Genomic DNA, 27,193 nt, shown 5'->3' on the forward strand with positions numbered 1-27,193 from the left:
TAGGAACTTTAAGATTATGGGTAGAGTTTGTCCTCTATAGCAGCACTGTTCTCTAACCCGACAGCCAAGGTCTTCGTGAATGGTGTTCTTTCCTCCACTTTCACATTACTAACGGTACTCGCCAGGGCTGCCCGCTTTCCCCATTGGTTTTTGCCCTAGTGATAGAACCCTTGGTGGAAGCCATCCGAACTAATGTGTCTGTACGAGGTCCGGTCATCTTTGGCCGTGAATATAAAATTAGTTTATTTGCGGATGATATGCTCCTTACACTGGTTGACTCAGACACTTCACTTCGCCACTTACATATGATTTCGGAGGAAAATTCCTCTGTATCCTTTTATAAGCTGAATACTTCTAAAACAGAAGCCCTCCCGATTAATTTCACCCCGACCCTATTGCATTCCCTGAAATCTCAGCATGCGTACGCCTGACAGTATACAAGCCTTAAGTTTCTGGGGATTCAGATCATCCCAAGGATTTCAGATGTTATATCTTGTAACTACCCTCCTCTTCTAAATAAAATATCCTTGCTACTGACATATTGGATGATGCACCACGTGACCTGGATGGGTCGTATCGCAGCCCTAAAAAAATGATAGTTCTACCCAAACTGTTGTATTTGTTCAGAACCATCCCTATTTTGATGCCTAAATCTTGAATTTCTAAGTATAATTCTGTCTTCATGAGATACGTTTGGAAGGGAGCAAAACCCCGATTAGCTCGCAGTACGATGTCTCTCCCGAAACAGGCGGGAGGTTTCGCATTCCCAGATATCTGTCTATATCAATTGGCAAGTATTCTCTCCCCTTTAGGTGCATGGACAGTGGAAGACGATCCTAAACCATGGGTTCTTTTGGAAAAAGGATTAATCTCTCCATTCCCATTAACAGATGTGCTTCGGCTTCCAGAGTCAGAGGGTTTATCTTCTTGCCCGTTCTGCGGTGGTACTATCAGCGTGTAAGGCTTGGTTGGAACTGGTTTGTAAAATGGATGATACCTCTCTTCCATCCACCGTCTAATTATAGATGTCTGGGTGTCTCGTGGCCTGCTCACGTTTGGTGGGGCTACCATAGACTGTGCTCTACTACCATATAGTCAACTTCAATCTCAATTCTCCCTATCTCCTAGGGACTTTTATAAATACTTACAATTACGTCACTGGTTGTACAGCACCACAATTCACCCCACAGAGTTTCCTCAACTCCTCAATATTTACGAGAATTAGTTGTTAGAGTAGATAACAAAGGTAGTATAACTAGGTGGTATAATTTCCTTATTGGACTGCATTCTTCCACGAAATTAACCTCCCTTGTTAAGTGGGAAAACGATCTTACATGCACTATTTCAGATGAGGTTTTCCGCTTTTGTTTCCACCTATTTAAATGTATGTCTCACATAGAACATTTATTTAAGCTTCTGCACCGCCTTTATTTAGCTCCATCGAGACTCCACACTATATGGCCGTCCACCTCCAATATGTGTTGGCGTAATTGTAACAACATTGGAATGTTGTTACATGTTTTTTGGTCCTGCCCAGCACTCATTGCCCTTTGGTCCGTAGTTTTTACCCATCTATCCAAAGTTTTGGGTCTCCTTATCTCCCCGCACCCTAAATTAGCCTTACTCCATCTGTTTCAAGGTGATCTCCCACCAAACGATCGATATGTGATGGGCCACATCCTAATATCAACTAAACTCCTGATCGCACAAAACTGGCGCACACCCCAAATCTCCACTATAGCTGCAGTTGAAGCAGCCTTCGGGTCCCATTATGAATTTGAGACAGCAGGCATACCCTATTCCCCTCTTTCGTCAAACCACCTTCTCCGCTGGATGGCGGTCATTAGGTTGACGTGAGTTGTGTCGACATACATTGGATCGACCACGTTTGGGCACCATGCATTAGGTTGACATGGTCACTAGGTTGACATGGTCATTAGGTCGACATGAGTTTTTCACAATTTTTTTTTAATTTTTTGACCTTTTTCATACTTAACGATCCACGTGGACTACAATTGGGAACAGTAACCTGTGCTGAGCGCAGCGAGGCACCGTGCCCATGCGAGGGGTCACGGTGCACTAATTGGGGTTCCCCGTCACTGTTTGAAGAAAACGACACCAAAAAAAGTCCGTGTCGACCTAGCACACACCGACCTAATGACCATGCCGACCTAGTGATCATGTTGACCTAATGCATGTCGACCAAACGTGGTCGACCCAATGTATGTCGACCTAATGAACCACATCCCATATAGGTCTCATACCTTGATGTGACAGACCCTCTGTACCGTTTATTACAGTGGGCTTTTGTTTTGTTGTTTTGTTTTACTATGTTATGCGGATATATGCTCTAAGCTTGCATATTGATTTCAAATAATGCAGCGGAATGCTTATATACATGTCTGATTTTTGTATGGATCTGTGTGGAAAGATTACCATGTAACCTTGTTTGTATCAGAATGCTGGTTTACTGTACAGCTGACCGGAGTCACAGAGCAGTGCAGCGACCAACTGACCAGAGGAGAGAGCTCACAGAACACTGGACACCTGGGTGCAGGTATTTATTTTCTTTACTGTCATCAGCTTGTCATCTATTTAGACCACAAAGCTGATAACAGGGCTCCACTCCCAGCTCTGCTCTTCCTGTCTGAGCAGAGCAGGAGTCAGGGAACCAGGGGACAACTCTACTTAACGCCATCCCCAGATAACGTTGTTATCACAGTGTCATTACAAGAATGGGAAATTCAATCTACTTACTTAAAATATATACGAAATAGAAGGCTTGGAGTAGTTTTTCATGAAAACGGCTCCAAAAGCCTTTAATACAATCATGTGATACTAAAATAATGTTAAAATGTGGAAAATAACTTTTTTCACATTATTTTAGTAAACATAATTTTGATAAATATGCCTGTGTATGTGCTGAGGACATACTCTATGAGGAGTACTGTACTGTACAGGTTAGTAGTAATAGTTATAGTAATAAAACCCCATGTAATTCATTGATAAGATAAAGCAATGTAGTTTTACAAGCATCAGCATATCCAAGCACATTAGGAATGCCATGGCTTGCGGGAACCAGTCCCTACGGAATTCACCCTCGTATTGCATGGTTGACATAACAGGAGAACCCCATGCTGCGAGTTTCCTATGGTAGTGTCACCAGCCTGTCATAGCCTAGTGCAGGGCCAGTTTAATCGAGGAGAGGACTTAGGTGCAGGCTTTGTATGGGTCCCTTACTCTCTGGAAGTGCAATAGACTCTGTAATAAACAATGGCACCTGCGTTATGTTTTAGGAGACTTCTTTACTGTGCATCTGTAAATCACAGCTGCGCCATTTTCCTGCTGATGTCTGCATCACCAGCCAATGAGGGATTCCAGAGAGGTAAGTATAATTATAGGGTGCATGGTGTGGGCCCCCCTGGACCCAGCGGCCCACGTGCACTGCAGCCATTATAGCTACGCCTAGCCTATTGTCAGTAGAGCCTTTTTGGGGGGATCTTTCACTGCTTGCCCCTGATTTTGCCAATACCTGCCTAGAAAGTGAGTACTGGTGCTGATCACATTTTAATGGGGAATAAAGCCATTTGATTTCATATTTATATATTTTAAAAACTACATTTTAATCCAGTCTTCATTACCTTGATGATGATGACGACTGGTATAACAACGGCATGATAACACGCTTCCTTATGTATTGTCATACTATAACCACGCATATATGCCTGTTTGTTGATTTGAACTGTATTTAAGTTTGTGTGTGGTAAGTTTCAAGAGCAACCTGCTTATGTTTAGGTGTAGAATTTGATTATGTAGGATAGCAGTTACTTTGTGTAAATCACAGATTTGAAATGTTAGATTAATTTTAATGGAGAGTGTGGTTGTCTTCTTCTGTAGTGAAATAACTTATTACTATTTGAATTTATTCAAGCAATTGCATGCAACATGGTCATGCAACCAGGGGTATGCCTAGACTTGTGAAACGCTATCTTGTAGCTTAAGCTGGGTACACACTGGCCGATATAGCAGCCGTTCTATTGGACGACCAATATATCACTGGCCCGTCGGGCAGTGTGTACCAACAATATATCTGTGAACACCGTCGTTCACAGACATATCATGTCGTCCCTGCAGCACACACAGTGACAAATATATCTCCAGATGTATTAGTGCATCGATGTGTGTATACGGGCGGTCAGCTGCAGGGGCTGCCGGTGATTGATGGCTCAACTGGGCGGGCGCATGTAAATGCCCACCCAGTTTGTGACATTAGCCACGATGGATCGGGCAGTGTGCATACACAGCACACTGCCCGATCCAGCTACAGATATAGCTGCAGATCCATTGATCTGCAGATATATCTACCAGTGTGTACCCACCATTAGCCCCTTCCACTACAATACTGCATGCCTCCCTTTCAGGTGCTATGCACACAACTGAAGTTAATGTAACATACCTGCCATGATAGTAGGGAGGGGTGCAGTTGTGGATAATTTTATATTAGAGCTTTCACAAAGGCATAATACTGTATGTGACTTAATGGATTGGCTGCTGTCCTTGTACATGACGGAGTATAAGAACATAAAGGGAAAGTAAAACCAGAGAAGAAGCAGTGAGCTTTAGATAACATGGGACCTGTCATTGTAAAATTAATCCCTCTGGAGAATGTAAAACAGGTTCAAACATGGAAAGCCTGCTTGCTGATTGATTTTCATATCTTGTCCTCTACAGTTCAAAACCATATCTTCAATTGTCTGAAACAAGATGAAAGGCATAATATCATTATATTGTTGAGTTATTGTTGATGACATTTTTGAATAAGTAAATGACATGCTCCCTTGCATTCTTCTTATCTAAGTTATAGTACTTAACTTCCCCATTGACATATTACTTACTGTAGTGAAATGGTTTTCTTGGTAACAGTGCTTAGATAATTATTTGGGACCTTTCAACACTTCTAAGCATGTCAAATAGATATATCAGGCATCTAACCAAGTTGCCTTGTAAAATGCTGCACACATGTGGTGCCAACAGGTCAGAAATAGTGATGGCCAACGGCCATCGACCATTGATGATTACAAATCATTGATGGTTTATGGCCGTTGTCGAATGTTTTCGCCATCGATGGGAGAGAACCAGAAGGTTTCTCTCCATCGATGGCACAGCCTAAACGAATATTTTTTTTTATTATTTTTTTGCAAGGTGCCAGGACAAGAGCATAGCTCTGCCCCTGACACCCGCTAAGCCCCGCCTCCATTTTTAAATTGGCCCATGGCCCGGCCAGCACCTTTCAGTGATGGCCATTGAGTGGTACAAACAATCGATGGTTCACCATAGATGGTTCAATTGCCATTGATGATTATCATAGATGGTAATCATCGATGGCAACCCACCGATGGCCATCCCTAGTCAGAAATAGTGCTCTTGGCCGAAACCACCATCTACCCTGATCAAATATAGTTGTGATGACTTATTGTAATAATGCATGGACCATCATGTCATGTGGTAAGACTGCTGTATCCAGTTTGGCCTAGACCCGTTCATTCTGTTCCTAGATCCAATGGGTTCAATTCAATCAGCTGTTTCAATTTCAGTGCAACCTAGCTCCTTCCTCAAAGATTTTTGAATGGGATGCGAATGAAAATCAGCGAGTCCAGTGGTACCGTAAATGCAGCGTATTGCCACACTTAATGGCAGCGTGAACCAACTTCCAGCTAATTGAATTTCTCACATTGGGGGAATTCAATTACCGTTGGTGAGAGTTTGGTCCTGCTAGACAAATACACTGCAAATTTGCATTGTGAATTACATTTGCAATACAATTCCAAACTCGCATTCCCTTTTCAGAGCAAATCTGCCTGTTTTTGTCTGGACCCCCCTGAGCAGGAGAAAAAGGTGGGAAATCTTTATTTTAAGGTAAAAATGTTGGCGCTTTTTTCAGAACCCATTGGACACACTCCCTAATTATTAATTGGACATTTGGAAGTTTCAATTAGCTTAATTTGGTCAATAATTGCGTGTCGTTATTGGGGTAAAAAAATGACCTCAAATTACCCGAAAATCAACTTTTTGTTAGTTTATTTAATGATAGCATTTTATTTCAATGAAAAATAATATCTTTTTTTTCTTTGTTTTGAATAAAAAAATTAAAAGGTGGCTCAAATGACCCCCAAATCACCTTTTTATTTTTTTAACTTAGCTTTAATTTTTTTGTCAAATTCCTTTGTAGTAAAATGAAATTCATAAGCTTTCTATATTATTTTCCTTTTTTCAAAAATGCACAAATCAACCATTTGATACCTTTTAAAAGGTACAGTACTTTCCTTATGCCCACCACCAGTCTTCTATATGATTCTGCAAACAAAGTTGTCATATTATTGGGATCTAGGAAGGTCTCCCCACTTTGTCATTCTATTTTCTCAGTTCACTTTTTTGGGCAAAATTTGCAACAGTATTGCAAATTGACATTTCTAAGTGAATTGTGCGAATCGCTGGGGTGCATATGAAGGCAAAGTGTGCAAATATATAGGCGAAGTGTGCGAGTTTATCTATTTTTGCAAACTTTTCCCCCCATTGATTAGATTTTGCCACTTTGCTTTGTTTTAGTATTGTTATGTGCAGTGGTGAGTCCAGATGTGGGGCTGCAGTGAAGTTAAAAATTCAAATAGGGGAGCCACTGGCCGTTGGTTTAGCTCCCCTATTTGTATTTTGGACTACGCTCCAGACCCACCTCTGGAGCAGCCACTGGTGCTTAAACATGTATAATCCAACCAATCAGCACCAGCATCAGTTGATACAGAGTTGGCTGCAAAATGGGCATAATTTTTTTTAAAAAATGCAGAGGCATAAATATCTCAAGATGCGTACACCGCCGCATTTGCAGTATATGTTCCTAGTTTACAACAAGTCAACATTTGCATGAATTTTCATCTCCTATCAGGCATATATGAACCACATTTATGTAGACATACCCTCACTGAACGTTTCCTACATGAGAACACCCTTTTCCATCCATGTTTCTCCTAGCTGGTCATAAGGTGCTTGCGGGTCTGCAGTTGTGCATGTGCATGCATTTGATTTCTGAGCACTCGCTGAGCAAAATCACACAAGATACTCTGTGCAGGCTGGCACGGTTTCACTCTGCATTAGCCCCATAATCTGTGCTGGTTGCAGCAATTTTGGGGGATGAACAATTTAGGGTCTCTATCAGCACTAGACTGTGTTATTACTGTATAAAGGTATCAGATCTTCCACTGCTACAAAACTGATCCTAGCAAACCTATGGAGCCCTAATCTGTTTCGGAATGCTGGTGAATGTAGAACTAAATGTGTCAGCATCCCATGGCTGACAGAGTGTGCTGGAACTTGTAGAATTGGGAACACCAGTATGCCCTGTAGCGCCAATGTCCTTGTTCTTTATGCATTGCATGTGCAAGCTACAGTATTGCTGTATCAATAGCTGCTGTAAGCAATAGTCAGCAATAGCTTCCTACTGCGGTAGCCTTTCATACAGCTGGCAACTTTGTGAGGCATCATGTATGGACCTCAAAAACCTCTGAAAACCTTGAACTGTCCTTGGAAATCAAGGACTTTTGGCACATATGTTGCTCATGTTTTTAAAACAGGACAGATCTGACAGATCAACTCTTGTGACTTGAGAACTACAGACGTTCTTCCTTTGTGTCCTTCTTCCTGCAGCTTGTTTGGAAAACAACCATTTAGAATCCTATCTGTATACATATAAATGCAGTGTGCTTTATTGTGATGCTAAATAAATGGTGTGGACACAAATACGTGTTCTATAATCATGTACATTGAAACAGCCTATTAAATATAGTTTTGCAGGTGGTAATTTAGTCATACTGCTTCTCTACCTAATAACATAACTAGAGATGAGCTGGTTCGGTTCTCCGAGATCCGAACCCCCCCGAACTTAACCTATTTTACACGGTTCCGAGGCAGCCTCAGATCTTCCCGTCTTGCTCGGTTAACCCGAACGCGCCCGAACGTCATCATCCCGCTGTCGGATTCTCGCGAGATTCATATTCTATACAAAGAGCCGCGTGTTGCCGCCATTTTCACTCGTGCATTGGAGATTGAACGGAGAGGACGTGGCTGCGTTCTCTTCCTGAAAAGCTCCGTAATCTGTACTCAGTGTGCTGCAAATATCTGTGCTCAGTGTGCTGCAAATATCTGTGCTCAGTGTGCTGAAAATATCTACGTTCTCTGCCTGAAAATGATCCATATCTGTGCTCAGTGTGCTGCAAATAATAAGATTTTACTTACCGATAAATCTATTTCTCGTAGTCCGTAGTGGATGCTGGGGACTCCGTCAGGACCATGGGGATATAGCGGCTCCGCAGGAGACAGGGCACAATAATAAAAGCTTTAGGATCAGGTGGTGTGCACTGGCTCCTCCCCCTATGACCCTCCTCCAAGCCTCAGTTAGGATACTGTGCCCGGACGAGCGTGCATAATAAGGAAGGATATTGAATCCCGGGTAAGACTCATACCAGCCACACCAATCACACCGTACAACCTGTGATCTGAACCCAGTTAACAGTATGATAACAACGAAGGAGCCTCTGAAAAGATGGCTCACAACAAGAATAACCCGATTTTTGTAACAATAACTATGTACAAGTATTGCAGACAATCCGCACTTGGGATGGGCGCCCAGCATCCACTACGGACTACGAGAAATAGATTTATCGGTAAGTAAAATCTTATTTTCTCTGACGTCCTAGTGGATGCTGGGGACTCCGTCAGGACCATGGGGATTATACCAAAGCTCCCAAACGGGCGGGAGAGTGCGGATGACCCTGCAGCACCGAATGAGAGAACTCCATGTCCTCCTCAGCCAGGGTATCAAATTTGTAGAATTTAGCAAACGTGTTTTCCCCTGACCAAGTAACTGCTCGGCAAAGTTGTAAAGCCGAGACCCCTCGGGTAGTCGCCCAAGATGAGCCCCCTTCCTTTTGGAATGGGCTTTTACCGATTTTGGCTGTGGCAGGCCTGCCACAGAATGTGTAAACTGAATTGTATTACAAATCCAGCGAGCAATCGTCTGCTTAGAAGCAGGAGCACCCATCTTGTTGGGTGCATACAGGCTAAACAGCGAGTCAGATTTTCTGACTCCAGCCTTCCTGGAAACATATTTTTCAGGGCCCTGACAACGTCAAGTAACTTGGAGTCCTCCAAGTCCCTAGTACCCGCAGGTACCACAATAGGTTGGTTCATGTGAAAAACAGAAAACACCTTAAGGAGAAATTGAGGACGAGTCCTCAATTCTGCCCTGTCAGAATGAAAAATTAAGTAAGGGCTTTATATATGATAAAGCCGCCAATTCTGACACACGCCTGGCTGAAGCCAGGGCTAATAGCATCGTCACCTTCCATGTGAGATATTTTAAGTCCACAGTGGTGAGTGGTTCAAACCAATGTGACTTTAGGAAACTCAAAACAACATTGAGATCCCAAGGTGCCACTGGGGCACAAAAGGAGGCTGTATATGCAGTACCCCTTTTACAAACATCTGAACGTCAGGCACTAAAGCCAGTTCTTTCTGGAAGACATTCGACAGGGCCGAAATTTGAACCTTAATGGACCCTAATTTTAGGCCCATAGACAGTCCTGTTTTCAGGAAATGTATGAAACGACCCAGTTGAAATTCCTCTGTAGGGGCCTTCTTGGCCTCACACCACGCAACATATCTTCGCCAAATGCGGTGAAAATGTTTTGCGGTTACATCCTTCCTGTCTTCGACCAGGGTAGGGATGACTTCATCTGGAATGCCCTTTCAGGATCCGGCGTTCAACCGCCATGCCGTCAAACGCGGCCGCGGTAAGTCTTGGAACAGACAAGGCCCCTGCTGGAGCAGGTCCTTTCTTAAAGGTAGAGGCCACGGGTCTTCCGTGAACATCTCTTGAAGTTTCGGGTACCAAGTCCTTCTTGGCCAATCCGGAACCACGAGTATCATTCTTACTCATCTCCCTCTTATGATTCTCAGTACTTTTTGTATGAGAGGCATAGGAGGGAACACATACTCTGACTGGTACATCCACAGTGTTACCAGAGCGTCCACCGCTATTGCCTGAGGGTCCCTTGACCTGGCGCAATATCTAGTTTTTTGTTCAGGCGGGACGCCATCATGTCCACCTTTGGTTTTTCACAACGGTTTACAATCATGTGGAAGACTTCCCGATGAAGTCCCCACTCTCCCGGGTGGAGGTCATGCCTGCTGAGGAAGTCTGCTTCCCAGTTTTCCACTCCCGGAATGAACACTGCTGAGAGTGTTATCACATGATTTTTCGCCCAGCGAAGAATCCTTGCAGTTTCTGCCATTTCCCTCCTGCTTCTTGTGCCGCCCTGTCTGTTTACGTGGGCGACTGCCGTGATGTTGTCCCACTGGATCAATACCGGCTGACCTTGAAGCAGAGGTCTTGCTAAGCTTAGAGCATTGTAAATTGCCCTTAGCTCCAGTATATTTATGTGGAGAGAAGTCTCCAGACTCGATCACACTCTCTGGAAATTTTTTCCTTGTGTGACTGCTCCCCAGCCACTCAGGCTGGCATCCGTGGTCACCAGGACCCAGTCCTGAATGCCGAATCTGCGGCCCTTTCATAGATGAGCACTCTGCAGCCACCGCAGAAGAAACACCCTTGTCCTTGGAGACAGGGTTATCCGCTGATGCATCTGAAGATGCGATCCGGACCATTTTTCCAGCAGATCCCACGTAAAGGTTCTTGCGTGAAATCTACCGAATGGGATCGCTTTGTAAGAAACCACCATTTTTCACAGGATCCTTGTGCAATGATGCACTGATACTTTTCCTGGTTTTAGGAGGTTCCTGACTAGCTCGGATAACTCCCTGGCTTTCTTCTCCGGGAGAAAACATCCTTTTCTGGACTGTGTCCAGAATCATCCCTAGGAACAGTAGACGTGTCGTCGGAAAAAACTGCGATTTTGGAATATTTAGAATCCACTCGTGCTGTCGTAGAACTACTTAAGATAGTGCTACTCCGACCTCCAACTGTTCTCTGGACCTTGCCCTTATCAGGAAAGCGTCCATATTTCTTTTAAGAAGAATCATCATTTCGGCCATTACCTTGGTAAAGACCCGGGGTGCCGTGGACAATCCAAACGGCAGCGTCTGAACTGATAGTGACAGTTCTGTACCACGAACCTGAGGTACCCTTGGTGAGAAGGGCAAATTTGGACATGTAGGTAAGCGTCCCTGATATCCAGTGACACCATATCGTCCCCTTCTTCCTGGTTCGCTATCACTGCTCTGAGTGACTCCATCTTGATTTGAACGCTTGTATGTAAGTGTTCAAATATTTCAGATCTCACCTAGCCGTCTGGCTTCAGTACCACAATATAGTGTGGAATAATACCCCTTCCCTTGTTGTAGAAGGGGTACTCTGATTATCACCTGCTGGGAATACAGCCTGTGAATTGTTCCCAATACTGCCTCCCTGTCGGAGGGAGACGTTGGTAAAGCAGACTTCAGGAACTTTTGAGGGGGAGACGTCTCGAATTTCCAATGTACACCTGGGATACTACGTGTAGGATCCAGGAGTCCACTTGTGAGTGAGCCCACTGCGTGCTGAAACTCTTGAGATGACCCCCTACCGCACCTGAGTCCGCTTGTACGGCCCCAGAGTCATGCTGCGGACTTGGCAGAAGCTGTGGAGGGCTTCTGTTCCTGGGAAAGGGCTGCCTGCTGCAGTCTTCTTCCCTTTCCTCTACCCCTGGGCAGATATGACTGGCCCTTTTGCCCGCCTGCCCTTATGGGGACGAAAGGACTGAGACTGAAAAGACTGTGTCCTTTTCTGCTGAGATGTGACTTGGGGTAACAAAAGGTGGATTTTTCAGCTGTTGCCATGGCCACCAGGTCCGATGGACCGCCCCTTTATACGGCAATACTTCCATGTGCCGTCTGGAATCTGCATCACCTGACCACTGTCGTCTGGCAGATATGGACATCACATTTACTCTTGATGCCAGAATGCAAATATCCCTCTGCGCATCTCGCATATATAGAAATGCATCCTTAAAATGCTCTATAGTCAATAAAATCTTGTCCCTGTCAAGGGTATCAATATTTTCAGTCAGGAAATCCGACCAAGCCCCCTCAGCGCTGCACATCCAGGCTGAGGCGATTGCTGGTCGTAGTATAACACCAGTATATGTGTATATACTTTTAGGATATTTTTCAGCTTCCTATCAGCTGGCTCCTTGAGGGCTGCCGTATCTGGAGACGGTAACGCCACTTGTTTTTATAAGCGTGTGAGCGCCTTATTCACCCTAAGGTGTGTTTCCCAACTCGCCCTAACTTCTGGCGGGAAAGGGTATACCGCCAATAATTTTCTATCGGAGGAAACCCACGTATCATCACACACTTCATTTAATTTATCTGATTCAGGAAAAACTACAAGTAGTTTATTCACACCCTACATAATACCCTTATTTGTGGTACTTGTAGTATCAGAAATATGTAACACCTCCTTCATTGCCCTTAACATGAAACGTGTGGCCCTAAAGGAAAATACGTTTGTTTCTTCACCGTCGACACTGGAGTCAGTGTCCGTGTCTGTGTCGACCGACTGAGGTAAATGGGCGTTTTTACAAGCCCCTGACGGTGTCTGAGACGCCTGGACAGGTACTAATTTGTTTGCCGGCCGTCTCATGTCGTCAACCGACCTTGCAGCGTGTTGACATTATCACGTAATTCCTAAATAAGCCATCCATTCCAGTGTCGACTCCCTAGAGAGTGACATCACCAATACAGGCAATTTGCTCCGCCTCCTCACCAACATCGTCCTCCTACATGTCGACACACACGTACCGACACACAGCACACACACAGGGAATGCTCTGACAGAGGACAGGACCCCACTAGCCCTTTGGGGAGACAGAGGGAGAGTTTGCCAGCACACACCAAAAACGCTATAATTATACAGGGACAACCCCTTATACAAGTGTTTTCCCTTATAGCATTTTTATATATGTAATCATATCGCCAAATAAGTGCCCCCCCTCTCTGTTTTAACCCTGTTTCTGTAGTGCAGTGCAGGGGAGAGCCTGGGAGCCTTCCTCACAGCAGAGCTGAGCAGGAAAATGGCGCCGTGTGCTGAGGAGAATAGGCCCCGCCCCCTTTTCGGCGGGCTCTTCTCCCGGAGTTTGTGAGATCTGGCAGGGGTTAAATACATCCATATAGTCTCAAGGGCTATATGTGATGTATTTTAGCCATAAAAAGGTATTATACATTGCTGCCCAGGGCGCCCCCCCAGCGCCCTGCACCCTCAGTGACAGTTGGTGACTGTTGGTGAAGTGTGCTGACAACAATGGCGCACAGCTGCAGTGCTGTGCGCTACCTTATGAAGACTGAAAGTCTTCTGCCGCCTGTTTCTGAACCTCTGGACCTCTTCAACTTCGGCATCTGCAAGGGGGGTCGGCGGCACGGCTCCGGGACGAACCCCAGGGTGAGACCTGTGTTCCGACTCCCTCTGGAGCTAATGGTGTCCAGTAGCCTAAGAAGCAAATCCATCCTGCACGCAGGTGAGTTTTCTTCTCTCCCCTAAGTCCCTCGTAGCAGTGAGCCTGTTGCCAGCAGGACTCACTGAAAATAAAAAACCTAACTTAAACTTTTATTCTAAGCAGCTCAGGAGAGCCACCTAGATTGCACCCTTCTCGTCGGGCACAAAAATCTAACTGAGGCTTGGAGGAGGGTCATAGGGGGAGGAGCCAGTGCACACCACCTGATCCTAAAGCTTTTATTATTGTGCCCTGTCTCCTGCGGAGCCGCTATATCCCCATGGTCCTGACGGAGTCCCCAGCATCCACTAGGACGTCAGAGAAATCTATGCTCCGTGTGCTGCATTGTGGGGACTGGGGACCACCAGTATATAATTATAGTAGTACAGTACAGTAGGCCATTGCTGTATCTTGCAGCTCTGTGTCAAGTATACTATCTCTGTGCTGCATTATTTTGAGCAGTATATAGTAGGACAGTGCAGCATTTTGGTGACCAGCAGTATACATATAGTACAGTACAATAGGCCATTGCTGTATCTTGCAGCTGTGTCAAGTATACTATCTCTGTGCTGCATTATTGTGAGCAGTATATAGTAGGACAGTGCAGCATTTTGGTGACCAGCAGTATACATATAGTACAGTACAGTAGGCCATTGCTGTATCTTGCAGCTCTGTGTCAAGTATACTATCTCTGTGCTGCATTATTGTGAGCAGTATATAGTAGGACAGTGCAGCATTTTGGTGACCAGCAGTATACATATAGTACAGTACAGTAGGCCATTGCTGTATCTTGCAGCTCTGTGTCAAGTATACTATCTCTGTGCTGCATTATTGTGAGCAGTATATAGTAGGACAGTGCAGCATGTTGGTTACCAGCAGTATACATATAGGGGGTAATTCCAAGTTGATCGCAGCAGGAATTTTTTTAGCAGTTGGGCAAAACCATGTGCACTGCAGGGGAGGCAGATATAACATGTGCAGAGAGAGTTAGATTTGGGTGGGTTATTTTGTTTCTGTGCAGGGTAAATACTGGCTGCTTTATTTTTACACTGCAATTTAGATTGCAGATTGAACTCACCACACCCAAATCTAACTCTCTCTGCACATGTTACATCTGCCTCCCCTGCAGTGAACATGGTTTTGCTCAACTGCTAAAAAAAATCCTGCTGCGATCAACTTGGAATTACCCCCATAGTACAGTACAGTAGGCCATTGCTGTATCTTGCAGCTCTGTGTCACTTCTAGTATCCTGATCAGTGCTCAATATCTGCTGCATTGTTGTGACCAGTATGTATACTGTACTGTGCAACGTGTGTTATACACCTGGTGATTTTATACATCCTATAATCTGTACTGAGCAATTTGTGAGATACACCTGGGGATTATACACCCTATATACTGTACTGTGCAACGTTTGTGATACACCTGGTGATTATACACCCTGTATACTTTACTGAGCGATGTGTGAGATACACTTTGGGATTGGGATCCGGTCTGAAGATCGACAGTATCTAGGTCGGCAATGTTTAGGTCGACCACTGTAGGTCGACAGTCACTAGGTCGACATGGATGGAAGGTCGACAGGGTTTCTAGGTCGACATGTGCTAGGTCGACAGGTCTAAAGGTCGACATGAGTTTTTCACATTTCTCTATCGTCCTAGTGGATGCTGGGGTTCCTGAAAGGACCATGGGGAATAGCGGCTCCGCAGGAGACAGGGCACAAAAAGTAAAGCTTTAGGATCAGGTGGTGTGCACTGGCTCCTCCCCCTATGACCCTCCTCCAAGCCTCAGTTAGATTTTTGTGCCCGGCCGAGAAGGGTGCAATCTAGGTGGCTCTCCTAAAGAGCTGCTTAGAAAAGTTTAGCTTAGGTTTTTTATTTTACAGTGAGTCCTGCTGGCAACAGGATCACTGCAACGAGGGACTTAGGGGAGAAGAAGTGAACTCACCTGCGTGCAGGATGGATTGGCTTCTTTGGCTACTGGACATTAGCTCCAGAGGGACGATCACAGGTACAGCCTGGATGGTCACCGGAGCCTCGCCGCCGGCCCCCTTGCAGATGCTGAAACAAGAAGAAGGTCCAGAATCGGCGGCATGAAGACTCCTCAGTCTTCTTAAGGTAGCGCACAGCACTGCAGCTGTGCGCCATTTCCTCTCAGCACACTTCACACGGCAGTCACTGAGGGTGCAGGGCGCTGGAAGGGGGGCGCCCTGGGAGGCAATGAAAACCTATTTTTGGCTAAAAATACCTCACATATAGCCTCCGGGGGCTATATGGAGATATTTAACCCCTGCCAGAATCCGTTAAGAGCGGGAGACGAGGCCGCCGAAAAAGGGGCGGGGCCTATCTCCTCAGCACACAGCGCCATTTTCCCTCACAGAAAGGCTGGAGGGAAGGCTCCCAGGCTCTCCCCTGCACTGCACTACAGAAACAGGGTTAAAACAGAGAGGGGGGGCACTAATTTGGCGTTAGAAATATATAAAAAAGATGCTATAAGGGAAAACACTTATATAAGGTTGTCCCTATATAATTATAGCGTTTTTGGTGTGTGCTGGCAAACTCTCCCTCTGTCTCTCCAAAGGGCTAGTAGGTCCTGTCCTCTATCAGAGCATTCCCTGTGTGTGTGCTGTGTGTCGGTACGTGTGTGTCGACATGTATGAGGACGATGTTGGTGAGGAGGCGGAGCAATTGCCTGTAATGGTGATGTCACTCTCTAGGGAGTCGACACCGGAATGGATGGCTTATTTAGGGAATTACGTGATAATGTCAACACGCGGCAAGGTCGGTTGACGACATGAGACGGCCGACAAACAATTAGTACCGGTCCAGACGTCTCAAAAACACCGTCAGGGGTTTTAAAGCGCCCGTTTACTTTAGTCGGTCGACACAGACACAGACAGGGACACTGAATCCAGTGTCGACGGTGAATAAACAAACGTATTCCTTATTAGGGCCACACGTTAAGGGCGATGAAGGAGGTGTTACATATTTCTGATACTACAAGTACCACAAAAGAGGGTATTATGTGGGATGTGAAAAAACTACCGTAGTTTTTCCTGAATCAGATAAATTAAATGAAGTGTGTGATGATGCGTGGGTTCCCCCCGATAGAAAATATGGGCGGTATACCCTTTCCCGCCAGAAGTTAGGGCGCGTTGGGAAACACCCCTTAGGGTGGATAAGGCGCTCACACGCTTATCAGAACAAGTGGCGGTACCGTCTATAGATAGGGCCGTCCTCAAGGAGCCAGCTGACAGGAGGCTGGAAAATATCATAAAAAGTATATACACACATACTGGTGTTATACTGCGACCAGCGATCGCCTCAGCCTGGATGTGCAGAGCTGGGGTGGCTTGGTCGGATTCCCTGACTAAAAATATTGATACCCTTGACAGGGACAGTATTTTATTGACTATAGAGCATTTAAAGGATGCATTTCTATATATGCGAGATGCACAGAGGGATATTTGCACTCTGGCATCAAGAGTAAGTGCGATGTCCATATCTGCCAGAAGATGTTTATGGACACGACAGTGGTCAGGTGATGCAGATTCCAAACGGCACAAAGGTGTATTGCCGTATAAAGGAAGAGGAGTTATTTGGGGTCGGTCCATCGGACCTGGTGGCCACGGCAACTGCTGGAAAATCCACCGTTTTTTACCCTAAGTCACATCTCTGCAGAAAAAGACACCGTCTTTTCAGCTTCAGTCCTTTCGTCCCTATAAGAGTCATATCTGCCCAGGGATAGAGGAAAGGGAAGAAGACTGCAGCAGGCAGCCCATTCCCAGGAACAGAAGCGTTCCACCGCTTCTGACACGCTCTCAGCATGACGCTGAGACCGTACAGGACCCCTGGATCCTACAAGTAGTATCCCAGGGGTACAGATTGGAATGTCGAGACGTTTCCCCTGCGCAGGCTCCTGAAGTCTGCTTTACCAAGGTCTCCCTCCGACAAGGAGGCAGTATGGGAAACAATTCACGAGCTGTATTCCCAGCAGGTGATAATTAAATTACCCCTCCTACAACAAGAAAAGGGGTATTATTCCACACTATATTGTGGTACTGAAGCCACAAGGCTAGGTGAGACCTATTCTAAATCTAAAAAAATTTGAACACTTACAAAGGTTCAAATCAAGATGGAGTCACTCAGAGCAGTGATAACGAACCGGGAAGAAGGGGACTATATGGTGTCCCGAGACATCAGGGATGCTTACCTCCATGTCCCAAATTTGCCCTTATCACTAAGGGTACCTCAGGTTCGTGGTACAGAACTGTCACTATCAGTTTCAGACGCTGCCGTTTGGATTGTCCACGGCACCCCGGGTCTTTACCAAGGTAATGGCCGAAATGATGGTTCTTCTTCGAAGAAAAGGCGTCTTAATTATCCCTTACTTGGACGATCTCCTGATAAGGGCAAAGTCCAGGGAACAGTTGGAGGTCGGAGTAGCACTATCTCGGATACTGTTACAACAGCAGGGGTGGATTCTAAATATTCCAAAATCGCAGCTGATCCCGACAACAAGTCTCCTGTGCTTAGGGATGATTCTGGACACAGTCCAGAAAAAGGTGTTTCTCCCGGAAGAGAAAGCCAGGGAGTTATCCGAGCTAGTCAGGAACCTCCTAAAATCAGTGCATCATTGCACAAGGGCCATGGTAAAAAAAATGGTGACTTCCTTCGAAGCAATTCCAGTCGGCAGATTTCATGCAAGAACTTTTCAGTGGGATCTGCTGGACAAATGGTCCGGATCGCATCTTCAGATGCATCAGCGGATAACCCTATATCCAAGGACAAGGGTGTCTCTCCTGTGGTGGTTACAGAGTGCTCATCTTCTAGAGGGCCGCAGATTCGGCATTCAGTTTTGGATGTTGGTGACCACGGAGGCCAGCCCGAGAGGCTGGGGAGCAGTCACACAAGGAAAAAATTTCCAGGGAGTGTGATCAAGTCTGGAGACTTTTCTCCACATAAATATAGCTAAGGGTAAATTTATAATGCTCTAAGCTTAGCAAGACCTCTGCTTCAAGGTCAGCCGGTATTGATCCAGTGGGATAAAACATCACGGCAGTCGCCCACGTAAATAGACAGGGCGGCACAAGAAGCAGGAGGGCAGTGGCAAAAACTGCAAGGACTTTTCGCTGGGCGGAAAATCATGTGATAGCACTGTCAGCAGTGTTTCATTCCGGGAATGGAAACTGGGAAGCAGACTTCCTCAGTAGGCACGACCTCCACCCGGCAGAGTGGGAACTTCATGGGGAAGTTTTCCACATGATTGTAAACCGTTGGGAATTACCAAAGGTGGACATGATGGCGTCCCGTCTGAACAAAAAAACGGGACAGGTATTGCGCCAGGTTAAGAGACCCTCAGGCAATAGCTGTGGACGTTCTGGTAACACCGTGGGTGTACCAGTCGGTGTATGTGTTCCATCCTCTGCTTTTCATACCTAAGGTACTGAGAATTATAAGACGTAGAGGAGTAAGAACTATACTCATGGCTCCGGATTGGCCAAGAAGGACTTGGTACCCGGAACTTCAAGAGATGCTCACAGAGGACTTATGGCCATCTGCCGCTAAGAAGGGACTTGTTTCAGCAAGTACCATGTCTGTTCCAAGACTTACCGCAGCTGCGTTTGACGGCATGGCGGTGGAACGCCGGATCCTAAGGGAAAAGGCATTCAGGAAGAGGTCATTCCTACCCTGGTCAAAGCCAGAAAGGAGGTGACCGCACAACATTATCACCACATGTGGCGAAAATATGTTGCGTGGTGTGAGGCCAGGAAGGCCCCACGAAGAAATTTCAACTCGGTCGATTCCTGCATTTCCTGCAAACAGGAGTGTCTATGGGCCTCAAATTGGGGTCCATTAAGGTTCAAATTTCGGCCCTGGCGATTTTTCTTCCAGAAAGAATTGGCTTCAGTTCCTGAAGTCCAGAAGTTGTCAAGGGAGTATTGCATATACAACCCCCTTTTGTGCCTCCAGTGGCACTGTGGGATCTCAACGTAGTTCTGGGATTCCTCAAAACACATTGGTTTAAAACCAGTCAAATCTGTGGATTTGAAGCATCTCACATGAAAAGTGAACATGCTCTTGGACCTGGCCTGGACCAGGCGAGTGTCAAATTGGTGGTTTTTTTCTCAAAAAAGCCCATATCTGTTTGTCCATTCGGACAGGGCAGAGCTGCGGACTCGTCCCCAGTTCTCTCCCTAAGGTGGTGTCAGTGTTTCACCTGAACCAGCTTATTGTGGTGTCTTGCGCCTACTAGGGACTTGGAGGACTCCAAGTTGCTAGATGTGGTCAGGGCCCTGAAAATATAGGTTCCAGGACGGCTGGAGTCAGGAAAACTGACTTGCTGTTATCCTGTATGCACCCAACAAACTGGGTGCTCTTGCTTCTAAGCAGACTTTTGCTAGTTGGATGTGTAATACAATTCAGCTTGCACATTCTGTGGCAGGCCTGCCACAGCCAAAATATGTAAATGCCCATTCCACAAGGAAGGTGGGCTCATCTTGGGCGGCTGCCCGAGGGGTCTCGGCTTTACAACTTTGCCGAGCGGCTATTTAGTCAGGGGCAAACACGTTTGTAAAATCCTACAAATTTGATAACCTGGCTAAGGAGGACCTGGAGTTCTCTCATTCGGTGCTGCAGAGTCATCCGCACTCTCCCGCCCGTTTGGGAGCTTTGGTATAATCCCCATGGTCCTTTCAGGAACCCCAGCATCCACTAGGACGATAGAGAAAATAAGAATTTACTTACCGATAATTCTATTTCTCGGAGTCCGTAGTGGATGCTGGGCGCCCATCCCAAGTGCGGATTATCTGCAATACTTGTACATAGTTACAAAAATCGGGTTATTATTGTTGTGAGCCATCTTTCAGAGGCTCCGCTGTTATCATACTGTTAACTGGGTTCAGATCACAGGTTTTACAGTGTGATTGGTGTGGCTGGTATGAGTCTTACCCGGGATTCATAAATCCTTCCTTATTGTGTACGCTCGTCCGGGCACAGTATCCTAACTGAGGCTTGGAGGAGGGTCATAGGGGGAGGAGCCAGTGCACACCACCTGATCCTAAAGCTATACTTTTTGTGCCCTGTCTCCTGCGGAGCCGCTATTCCCCATGGTCCTTTCAGGAACCCCAGCATCCACTACGGACTCCGAGAAATAGAATTATCGGTAAGTAAATTCTTATTTTTTTTCTTTTTTTGAATTTTTTCATACTTAACGATCCACGTGGACTACGATTGGAACAGTAATCTGTGCCGAGCGAAGCGTTAGCGGAGCGAAGGCACCATGCCCGAAGTATGGCGAGCGAACGCGGTGCACTAATTTGGGATCCCGGTCACTCTACGAAGAAAACGATACACAAAAAAAAAATCCTCATGTCGACCTTTAGACCTGTCGACCTAGCATATGTCGACCTAGAAACCCTGTCGACCTTCCATCTGTGTCGACCTAGTGACTGTCGACCTACAGTGGTCGACCTAAACATTGTCAACCTAGATACTGTCGATTTGATGAACCACACCCTTTGGGATTATACACCCTATATACTGTACTGAGCGATGTGTGAGATACACCTTGGGATTATATACCCTATATACTGTACTGTGCGATGTGTGAGATACACCTGGGGATTATACACCCTATATACTGTACGGTGTGATGTGTGAGATACACCTGGGGATTATACACCCTATATTATGATTATTATTATTATTATTATTATTATTATTATTATCCTTTATTTATATGGCGCCACAAGGGTTCCGCAGCGCCCAATTACAGAGTACATAAATAATCAAACAGAAAACAGCAATTTACAGTTGATGACAGTATAGGACAAGTACAGGGTAAATAAACATAGTTACATCAGCAGATGACACTGGAATAAGTATCAGGTGGCAGAAGACTGCTGGATGTGGTACAGTTGAAGATGATTAAAGTAAGACAAAGGATAAGCACATGAGGGAAGAGGGCCCTGCTCGTGAGATCTTACAATCTAAAGGGGAGGGGTAGACAGACATGGGTGACACAGATGGGGTACATAGAGAATGTGCCACAGAGGGTTAGGATGAGATTTGGCTGGGTTTGGTGAAGAAGTGGACCCCCAGAAGGCACAAGTCAATACTTAACATTGCAACATTTTACTGGGCTATGCAGGAGAAAATTAAAAATAGGGGAAAATAAAAATTAAAAAAAAAGAATCGATAACTTCACTCCCCCGTCATACCCCTTCCCTGCCGCCGGGTCGGCAATCGGCCGTAATGGTCGTCGGGCACCTCTGCCGCCAATCGGCCAGTGTGTAGGGCCCAGTACTTGTATCATGGTGAGTAGAGTATTATGAGTAACAATGGAAGAAGAAGTGATCAGTGATGGCAAAATCGTGTAAATGAATAAGGGAATCTGGGGAGAAGAAGAAAGTAGGAAATGGTATATGGTTTTATAGTACATGTGATGTGTTGGGAAATAAGTGTTCTTAAACTACATGAATATAAAACAAAGCTAATTTAGAAAATGAACCAAATCTTTAGCTAAAAATGTATTTTCTGTTTGTTAAAAGGAAAGATATAATATAAACATGCTTGATGAATTGTACTTGCTTGCTTGCAGTGCTCTATCACTTTCAAGATCAGCTCCCTTTTTCCTGAAATATAATACACAACTCAGTGTACCACATAAATATGCTTATTTGATTGTCAAGAACATTTAATTTACCCATCTGGAAACAATGAAATCCATATACTGTATACAGGGCCGGTTCTGGCGCTCTGAGCGCCCCGGGCGGCAATAGGGGGCGTGGCTTCGTACAGGGGGCGTGGTCATTTACGCCCCCTGTACAGACTGAAATGATGTGCGGTGCGCGATGACGTCATCGCGCACCGCACAGCAAAGGTCCTCTCCACGAAGGGAAACTAGACGCGTACGCGTCTAGTTTCCCTTCACAGTGGCAGCAGGGGTGCAGCGGCCAGCGGGGGGCACACAGCAGCAGCGGATCTTGCCCTGGTGCGGCGCCCTCCAGAAGGCGGCGCCCCCGGCAAAAGTCCTGCTTGCCCGTGGCAAGATCCGCTACTGACTGTATAGTAAATATATGCAGTACGTTTTAGCAAGAGATATTAGAGTAAATATGTAAAGTCTTTAGTAGAGTACATCAGATGCTGAAGATCTTATTTCAGAAATTAATCATATGACACATCTTCCATATTTGTCCATCAGTTGCATATACATTAAATACAACTGCTCATGAGAATATTGAAACGTGGATCATAAAAGCCCATTATGCTTGATACAATATGTTTAAATTAAATAACTTTTGTTTCCTTTCCTTTGCTTTTTGGCTTAGATCATGTGTAGATCTGACCTTTAACATTGGTGTTTAAAGGTACCCAATAGAGGTCAGGCAGCATCACTTAGACTTTGGAAAATAGTGCAAAAATTCCAATTATAGTTCACCCCTATAATTTAGGTGATCCCTAGTCACAGAAGATGTGCAAAAACCCTGATCTGTGAAGGTGGGTGATACTGAGGATTTCTGGCACAAATCACTACTCTTTTGGCTGGGCAAGGTAAATATGTTTCTCTATCGTCCTAAGTGGATGCTGGGGTTCCTGAAAGGACCATGGGGGAATAGCGGCTCCGCAGGAGACAGGGCACAAAAAAGTAAAGCTTTACTAGGTCAGGTGGTGTGCACTGGCTCCTCCCCCCATGACCCTCCTCCAGACTCCAGTTAGATTTTGTGCCCGAACGAGAAGGGTGCAATCTAGGTGGCTCTCCTAAAGAGCTGCTTAGAGAAAGTTTAGTTTAGGTTTTTTTCTTTACAGTGAGTCCTGCTGGCAACAGGATCACTGCAACGTGGGACTTAGGGGGAAAGTAGTAAACTCACCTGCATGCAGAGTGGATTTGCTGCTTGGCTACTGGACACCATTAGCTCCAGAGGGATCGAACACAGGCCCAGCCGTGGAGTCCGGTCCCGGAGCCGCGCCGCCGACCCCCTTGCAGATGCTGAAGCGTGAAGAGGTCCGGAAACCGGCGGCTGAAGACTCCTCAGTCTTCATAAGGTAGCGCACAGCACTGCAGCTGTGCGCCATTTTCCTCTCAGCACACTTCACTGGGCAGTCACTGAGGGTGCAGAGCGCTGGGGGGGGGCGCTCTGAGAGGCAAATATAAACCTTATACAAGGCTAAAAATACCTCACATATAGCCCATAGGGGCTATATGGAGATATTTAACCCCTGCCTGACTGGAAAAATAGCGGGAGAAGAACCCGCCGAAAAAGGGGCGGGGCCTATCTCCTCAGCACACGGCGCCATTTTCTGTCACAGCTCCGCTGGTCAGAACGGCTCCCAGGTCTCTCCCCTGCACTGCACTACAGAAACAGGGTAAAACAGAGAGGGGGGGCACATTAATGGCTATATATATATATATTAAAGCAGCTATAAGGGAGCACTTAATATAAGGATATCCCTTGTATATATAGCGCTTTGTGGTGTGTGCTGGCAGACTCTCCCTCTGTCTCCCCAAAAGGGCTAGTGGGTCCTGTCTTCATTAGAGCATTCCCTGTGAGTTTGCGGTGTGTGTCGGTACGTGGTGTCGACATGTATGAGGACGATATTGGTGTGGAGGCGGAGCAATTGCCAAATATGCAGATGTCACCCCCCAGGGGGTCGACACCAGAATGGATGCCTTTATTTGTGGAATTACGTGATGGTTTATCTTCCCTTAAACAGTCAGTTGAGGACATGAGGCGGCCGGACAATCAATTAATGCCTGTCCAGGCGCCTCAAACACCGTCAGGGGCTGTAAAACGCCCTTTGCCTCAGTCGGTCGACACAGACCCAGACACGGGCACTGATTCCAGTGACGACGGTAGAAATTCAAACGTATTTTCCAGTAGGGCCACACGTTATATGATTTTGGCAATGAAGGAGACGTTACATTTAGCTGATACTACAGATACCGTAAAACAGGGTATTATGTATGGTGTGAAAAAACTACAAACAGTTTTTCCTGAATCAGAAGAATTAAATGACGTGTGTGATGAAGCGTGGGTTGCTCCTGATAAAAAGTTGATAATTTCAAAAAAGTTATTGGCATTATACCCTTTCCCGCCAGAGGTTAGGGCGCGCTGGGAAACACCCCCTAAGGTGGACAAGGCGCTCACACGCTTATCCAAACAAGTGGCGTTACCCTCTCCTGAGACGGCCGCACTTAAGGATCCATCAGATAGAAAGATGGAAGTTATTCAAAAGAATATATACACACATGCAGGTGTTATACTACGACCAGCTATAGCAACTGCCTGGATGTGCAGTGCTGGAGTAGTTTGGTCAGAATCCCTGATTGAAAATATTGATACCCTAGATAGGGACAATGTTTTACTGTCGTTAGAACAAATAAAGGATGCATTTATCTATATGCGTGATGCACAGAGGGATATTTGCACACTGGCATCTCGGGTGAGTGCTATGTCCATTTCAGCCAGAAGAGCCTTATGGACACGACAGTGGACAGCCGATGCGGATTCAAAACGTCACATGGAGGTTTTGCCGTATAAAGGGGAGGAGTTATTTGGAGTTGGTCTATCAGACTTGGTGGCCACGGCTACTGCCGGGAAATCCACTTTTTTACCTCAAGTCACTCCCCAACAGAGAAAGGCACCGACCTTTCAACCGCAGCCTTTTCGCTCCTACAAAAATAAGAGAGCAAAGGGCTTGTCGTACCTGCCACGAGGCAGAGGAAGAGGGAAGAGACACCAACAGGCAGCTCCTTCCCAGGAACAGAAGCCCTCCCCGGCTCCTGCAAAAACCTCAGCATGACGCTGGGGCCTCTCAAGCGGACTCGGGGACAGTGGGGGGCCGTCTCAAAAATTACAGCGCGCAGTGGGCTCACTCGCAGGTAAACCCCTGGATCCTGCAGATAATATCTCAGGGGTACAGGTTGGAATTAGAGACGGATCCTCCTCATCGTTTCCTGAAGTCTGCCTTACCAACCGTCTCTTCCGAAAGGGAGAGGGTGTTGGAAGCCATTCACAAGCTGTACGCTCAGCAGGTGATAGTCAAAGTACCCCTATTACAACAAGGAAAGGGGTATTATTCCACTCTATTTGTGGTACCGAAGCCGGATGGCTCGGTAAGGCCTATTCTAAATCTGAAGTCCTTGAACCTCTACATAAAAAAGTTCAAGTTCAAGATGGAGTCACTCAGAGCAGTGATAGCGAACCTGGAAGAAGGGGACTTTATGGTATCCTTGGACATCAAGGATGCGTATCTACACGTTCCGATTTACCCCGCACACCAGGGGTACCTCAGGTTCATTGTTCAAAACTGTCACTATCAGTTTCAGACGCTGCCGTTCGGATTGTCCACGGCGCCTCGGGTCTTTACCAAGGTAATGGCCGAGATGATGATTCTTCTTCGAAGAAAAGGCGTATTAGTTATCCCATACTTGGACGATCTCCTAATAAGGGCAAGGTCCAGAGAACAGCTGGAGACAGCTTTAGCACTATCTCAAGAGGTGCTAAGACAACACGGGTGGATTCTGAATATTCCAAAATCCCATTTAATCCCGACAACTCGTCTGCTGTTCCTAGGAATGATTCTGGACACGGTTCAGAAAAAGGTTTTCCTTCCAGAGGAAAAAGCCAAGGAGTTATCCGATCTGGTCAGGAACCTCCTAAAACCAGGAAAAGTGTCAGTACATCAATGCACAAGAGTCCTGGGAAAAATGGTGGCTTCTTACGAAGCAATTCCATTCGGCAGATTCCATGCAAGAATATTCCAAAGGGATCTGTTGGACAAATGGTCAGGGTCGCATCTGCAGATGCACCTGCGAATAACCCTGTCACCAAAGACAAGGGTGTCACTTCTGTGGTGGTTGCAGAAGGCTCACCTATTAGAAGGCCGCAGATTCGGCATTCAGGATTGGATCCTGGTGACCACGGACGCCAGCCTGAGAGGCTGGGGAGCAGTCACACAAGGAAGAAACTTCCAGGGAGTATGGACGAGTCTGGAAAAGTCTCTTCACATAAACATTCTGGAACTAAGAGCAATCTACAATGCTCTAAGCCAGGCGGAACTTCTCCTGCAAGGAAAGCCGGTGTTGATTCAGTCGGACAACATCACGGCGGTCGCCCATGTAAACAGGCAGGGCGGCACAAGAAGCAGGAGTGCAATGGCAGAAGCTGCCAAGATTCTTCGCTGGGCGGAGAATCACGTGATAGCACTGTCAGCAGTGTTCATCCCGGGCGTGGACAACTGGGAAGCAGACTTCCTCAGCAGACACGATCTTCATCCGGGAGAGTGGGGTCTACATCCAGAAGTCTTCAACATGTTAATAGACCGTTGGGAAAGACCAATTGTAGACATGATGGCGTCTCGCCTCAACAAGAAACTGGACAAATATTGCGCCAGGTCAAGAGATCCACAGGCAATAGCTGTGGACGCACTGGTAACTCCTTGGGTGTACCAGTCAGTGTATGTGTTTCCTCCTCTGCCGCTCATACCAAAGGTATTGAAGATCATACGGCAAAGAAGAGTAAGAACAATACTAGTGGTTCCGGATTGGCCGAGAAGGACTTGGTATCCGGAACTTCAAGAGATGCTCACGGACGAACCGTGGCCTCTACCTCTGAGAAGGGACCTGCTACAGCAGGGTCCCTGTCTTTTTCA

At 46.1% G+C, this 27,193-nt stretch overlaps 1 protein-coding gene across 2 annotated transcripts in view; it reads left to right on the forward strand.

Moving 5' to 3' along the window:
• ADAMTS3 (ADAM metallopeptidase with thrombospondin type 1 motif 3) overlaps positions 1 to 27,193 on the forward strand; it is a 375,923-nt gene that overhangs the window by 37,322 nt on the left and 311,408 nt on the right. The gene's annotated exons all lie outside the window — the stretch shown is intronic.

This window comes from Pseudophryne corroboree, chromosome 1, assembly GCF_028390025.1.
Source record: "Pseudophryne corroboree isolate aPseCor3 chromosome 1, aPseCor3.hap2, whole genome shotgun sequence".
Taxonomy (NCBI): Eukaryota; Metazoa; Chordata; class Amphibia; order Anura; family Myobatrachidae; genus Pseudophryne; species Pseudophryne corroboree.